We start from the raw sequence: 6,000 nt of genomic DNA, 5'->3' as shown, positions 1-6,000 counted from the left end.
AGCTGGGAGCTAATCTGTAGTATGCACTTCACACTCTAGCATGGTGGGAAAAGATTGACAGAAAGATAAAATAAAGAACAAGCCGAAGCCGGAGCATTGTACCTACTGAGCATGCAAAATTAAAAGAGGGCGTGCTGTACCCCTTCCTACCTTAATCTCTAAAATGAAATTTACATGAAACCTGTAAACACCGACCACACGACACCAAGTGCATGGACGTTTATCCAAATCAGATACTGTCATCTCCATGGAGATTTATTTTGTACTCCAGGCTTTTATTAATCAGACCTGTGTGGCGACGGCTGAAAAATTCATTTATGGAATCAACCGATGTCTTACATAAGGGGCAACACAGGAATTCTGGTCACATGACAAACTGCTGCACTGCGTTTTTAACACATAATGTAAACACTATGTCTGAAGTACACTGCCCAGAATGCATTTCTGCTTCACTCTGCTGAACAGGTCGATATCAAAGGTTTAAAGAAAGGACAAAGATTTGATTTCAACAATTCAATACTGTATTGTGTTGTGTGTTTGATCGTGAATGAATATACAGTGGTAGCTTGAAACTCAACGTCAGTTGGTTCTGGGACTGGCATTAAGTTTAAAAGGCGTTGAGTTTCAAGGTATTTTTTCCCATAAGGATGTATGGGAAACCTGTTAATGCGTCCATGATCCTGTGGACCTGCATATACACTGATCAGCCATAACAATAAAACCACCTCCTTGCTTCTACACTCACTGTACATTTTATCAGCTCCACTTACCATATAGAAGCACTTTGCAGTTCTACAATTACTGACTGTAGTCCATCTGTTTCTGTACATACTTTTTTAGCCTGCTTTCACCCTGTTCCTCAGTGGTCAGGACCCCCACAGGACCACTACAGAGCAGGTATTATTTAGGTGGTGGATCATTCTCAGCACTGCAGTGACACTGACATGGTGGTGGTGTGTTAGTGTGTGTTGTGCTAGCATGAGTGGATCAAACACAGCAGTGCTGCTGGAGTTTTTAAATACCGTGTCCACTCACTGTCCACTCTATTAGACACTCCTACCTAGTTGGTCCACCTTGTAGAAGTAAAGTCAGAGACGATCGTTCATCTATTGCTGCTGTTTGAGTTGGTCATCTTCTAGACCTTCAGCAGTGGTCACAGGACGCTGCCCACGGGGCGCTGTTGGCTGGTTGTTTTTGGTTGGTGAACTATTCTCAGTCCAGCAGGGACAGTGAGGTGTTTTAAACTCCAGCAGCACTGCTGTGTCTGATCCACTCATACCAGCAAAACACACACTAACACACCACCACCATGTCAGTGTTACTGCAGTGCTGAGAATGATCCACCACCTAAGTAATACCTGCTCTGTGGTGGTCCTGTGGGAGTCCCGACCTTTGAAGAACAGCATGAAAGGGGGCTAACAAAGCATGCAGAGAAACAGATGGACTACAGTCAGTAATTGTAGAACTACAAAGTGCTTCTATATGGTAAGTGGAGCTGATCAAATGGACCGTGAGTGTAGACACAAGGATCAGTGTATTATAATACAGTGAAAACATTATTCAGAAATTTTTGAAAACTAAGAACAAATCAAAAACTCAGACCCTCTACAGCATGTAATCCTTTGTAGAAGCCTCTTTGGCTTATGACCTGACAGCCAACTCTATGAAGGTTCAAAGTGGTGCCAAGCTTTTTCCCTTTCAAGATGATTGAGGTGACTGTGCTTCAGGGAACTCAAAGCCTCAGATATATTTTTTGCCTCTCAGAGATCCACAGACTATTTTTGTTGTATTTCTGTTTTCATGGTTTGCTTTTGTACAGACGGTGCAGCATACATTTTTGGCCCTTATGAAGCTGGGTGTGTGACTTTTCCATCAATTTCCATCAATGCACAGCAAGAGATCTAAAGACTAAGGGATTTCAGATTTTAATTCTCTAAATATTTTACCTTCCTTCACACCAGACTCAAACGATCAATGTCTTTATGGACCAAGCTTCATCCCCCAGGATCACAGACTGTTACTACAAATTTAAAACCTACAATTTATTTAATTGTAATTTTTACCTGTTTATAATCAGTCAATTAGGAGACAGGAGCAGCGCAGTGCATAAAATCATGCAGCTCCTGTTAAGGTCGTATCAAATTAGAATGACTTTGAGTCACCGTTGGTGCCGGACAAGCTGATTTGAATATGTAACAACTGTAAGGAACTGCTGGTCTTCACTTATTTTTATGCTTGACAGTCTTTTGAGTTTACACGGAATAATGAGAGGAAAACTCAGTGAGTAGCAAATGTGGGTGAAAACAGCTTGTTAATGAGAGGGCTCAAAGAAGAATGAGCAGACTCTAGAAACTTAAATAACCGCTTACAACAAACTGAGTGTCTAACCTTAAAGTAGATGGGTTACAAGAGCAGGAGTTAACATCAAGTTCCAGCTGAAACCTGAGGGTGTATAACAATGAGTATACACTGATCAGCCATAACAGTAAAACCTCCTTGTTTTTACACACACTGTCCATTTTATCAGCTCCACTTACCACATATAAGCACTTTGTAGTTCTACAATTACTGACTGTAGTTCATCTGTTTCTCTACATACCTTTTTAGCCTGCTTTCACCCTGTTCGTCAATGGTCAGGACCACCACAGAGCAGGTATTATTTAGGTGGTGGATCATCCTCAGCACTGCAGTGACAATGACATGGTGGTGGTGTGTTAGTGTGTGTTGTGCTGGAGTTTTTAAATACCGTGTCCACTCACTGTCCACTCTATTAGACACTCCTACCTAGTTGGTCCACCTTGTAGATGTAAAGTCAGAGACGATCGCTCATCTATTGCTGCTGTTTGAGTTGGTCATCTTCTAGACCATCATCAGTCGTCACAAGAGGCTGCCTATGGGGCGCTGTTGGCTGGATATTTTTGGTTGGTGGACTATTCTCAGTCCAGCAGTGACACTGATGTGTGTCAGTTGCCCCTAGTGGCAGAGATTGTTATGACATGTTACCATTCAGGGCATCATGTCTAACCCTGTCTGTTATTTTTTTTGCATAGATATCTGACTTATAAATATCAGAGATCAAAGTCACTGAGCAGTTTATATATATTTTCATGACTAAGCCCTGTTTGGTCTGGTTTCTTCACACGTCGGATAAACACACTTCCTCCTTGGTAGCCATGTGGTAATGGATTCTTTCTGACTCCAGGTTAGATCCATTTGTGTGTGTCCTCTCAGCAGGCTTTTAGGACATAGCAGATAGATAAATAAATACCCAGTGGAAAAAGGATCAAAGCGAGACTATGATGAAAGCCCTTAAAATTCGATTTAAAATCCCAGAGAATTATAGTTAGCCAGTCAGATACAGAAGCATAACTGTTTCAGGCCACCGGAAATTATGTTGGTCAGGCATTGTAGCACAGTTAGCTTTCTGGGATTCGACCAGCAGTGTGATGAACCTCTTCTCAACTCTTCTATATTCATGAGGGAGTTGTTTTATTTTGGTCGGATCGATATGCGATCATCAGGACAGGTTCAAGCGCCGGCAGATTGGACACATGATTGAGCTCTTGATCAAATTGGGAGTTGTGCACACGGCAGGGGATTCACAAGTGGGAATTGGAAACTGAAATTGAAAATAAAAGTATTTTAGCACTATTTAGCATTGTAAATTACAACCCCAAATCAGAAAAAATTGGGACAGTATGAAAAATGCAAATAAAATAAAAATGCAGTGTTCCTTACATTTACTTTGACTTTGATTTGATTGCAGAGTTTGATTCCAAAATATGTCATATTTTGTCTGTTCAACTTCATTTCATTTGTTAATATACCTCTATTCCTGCATTTAGGTCTACAACACATTCCAAAAAAAGTTGGGATGGGGGCAATTTAGGGCTAGTAATGAAGTGAAGAAACTAAATAATGATGTGATTCCAAACAGGTGATGTCAACAGGTGATTGTAATCATGGTTTGGTATAAATACAGCGTGATGAGCAAACATGGACAGAGGATCTCCAGTTTGTCAACAAATGTGTGAGAAAATGATTGAAATGTTTAAAAACAATGTACCTCAAAGAAAGGTACATCCTCTACAGTACATAATATCATTAAACCATTCAAGGAATCAGGAGGAATTTCAGTGTGTAAAGGCCAAGAGCGCAAGCTTAAGCTGAACTCCGTGATCTTCAATCCCTCAGACGTCACTGCATCAAGAACCACCACTCAACAACAGCTGATATAACCACATGGGTGAGGGATTACTTTGGCCAACCTTTGTCAAGCACTACAATACAGAGTTACATGCACAAATGCCACTTAAACTTCACTGTGCAAAAAAGAAGCCTTATGTTAACCATGTTCAGAAGCGGCGTTGACTTCTCTGGGCTTGGAGGCATCTAGGATGGACCATCACACAGTGGAAACGTGTATTGTGATTAGATGAATCAGCATTCCAGGTCTATTTTGGAAAAAATGGATGCCGTGTGCTCCGGACCAAACCAGACTGTTATCAGCAACAAGTCCAAAAATCAGGGTCTGTCATGGTATGGGGTGTCAGTGCTTTTAGCAAAGGTCATTTACACTTCTGTGATGGCAGCATTAATGCAGAAAAGTACATTGAGATCTTAGAGCAACATGTGCTGCCTTCAAGATGTCATCTTTTCCAGGGACGTTCATGTATTTTTCAACAAGACGATGCATAACCACACGCTGCACACATTACAACGGCATGGCTGCAGAAGAAGAGGGTACAGGTACTGGACTGGTCTGCCTGCAGTCCTGACCTGTCTCCAATATAGAATGTGTGGAGAATTTTTTAAACGAAAAATGCGACAACAATGACCCCATACTGTTGCACATCTTAAGACGTGTTTGCAGGAAGAATGGGACAAAATAAAAGCTGAAACACTAAATCACTAAATCCTGCCAAAACGTGTGCTGAAAAGGAATGGCAACATTACAAAGTGATAAATGCTTCACTGTCCCAACTTTTTTTGGAAAGTGTTACAGGCCTGAAATGCAGGAATGGATGTTTATTATAAATAAAATGAAGTTGAGCAGATAAAACATGAAATATCTCAGGTTCATCCTGTCTGCAATCAAATAAAAGTCAAAGTAAATGTAAGAAACTCTGTGTTTTTTTATTATTTGTATTTTCCATGCTGTCCCAACTTTTTCTGATTTGGGGTTGTACTTTTCGGATTTTTTTAAATAATTATATATCTTGCAGTTTTGGCTGTTTACTGTCTGATTCTGATCTGAGTTTTATATCTTTTCAATGTTACGTTTTTTCTCTTTAACAATGAAAGCAAAATCTTGGCTAAATTATGCACCTACAATAGCTATTACTGTAACCCCCCCTACACATTAATTTTACACATGTGGTGTTCAGATCTACTGGACCCACAGGTATAAAAGTGTGTCCCTTCACTCTGTCCTACTACAACATGTCCTGCTGTGAGTGTGTGAGAGAGAGAGACAGAGTGCCAGACAGAGAGAGACGGACAGGCAGAGACAGACAGACAGACAGATAAATACAGACAGACAGGCAGAGACAGAGAGAGAAACAGACAGAGACACAGAGAGAGAAAAACAGACAGAGACACAGAGAGAGAAAGACAGACAGAGAGAAACAAAGAGAGAAACAGACAAACAGGCAGAGCCAGACAGATAGATAAAAATAGACAGACAGGCAGAGACAGAGAGAGAAACAGACAGAGACACACACAGAGAGAGAGAAAGACAAACAGACAGAGAGAAACAGACAGACACAGCGAGAGAGAAAGACAGACAGACAGAGAGAAACAGACAGAGAGACATAGAGAAACAGAAGGACAGACCGAGGGAAACAGAGAGAGAAACAGACAAAAAGGCAGAGACAAACAGATAGATAGATAAAAAAAGACAGACAGGCAGAGACAGACAGACAGGCAGTCAGAGAGAGAGAGACAGACATACTGATACAGAGAGAGAGAGAGAAACAGATGGACTGACAGAAAAACAGA

This window comes from Trichomycterus rosablanca, chromosome 14 (assembly GCF_030014385.1).
Source record: "Trichomycterus rosablanca isolate fTriRos1 chromosome 14, fTriRos1.hap1, whole genome shotgun sequence".
Classification (NCBI taxonomy): Eukaryota; Metazoa; Chordata; class Actinopteri; order Siluriformes; family Trichomycteridae; genus Trichomycterus; species Trichomycterus rosablanca.
Note: the sequence above shows the minus strand (reverse complement) of the source record.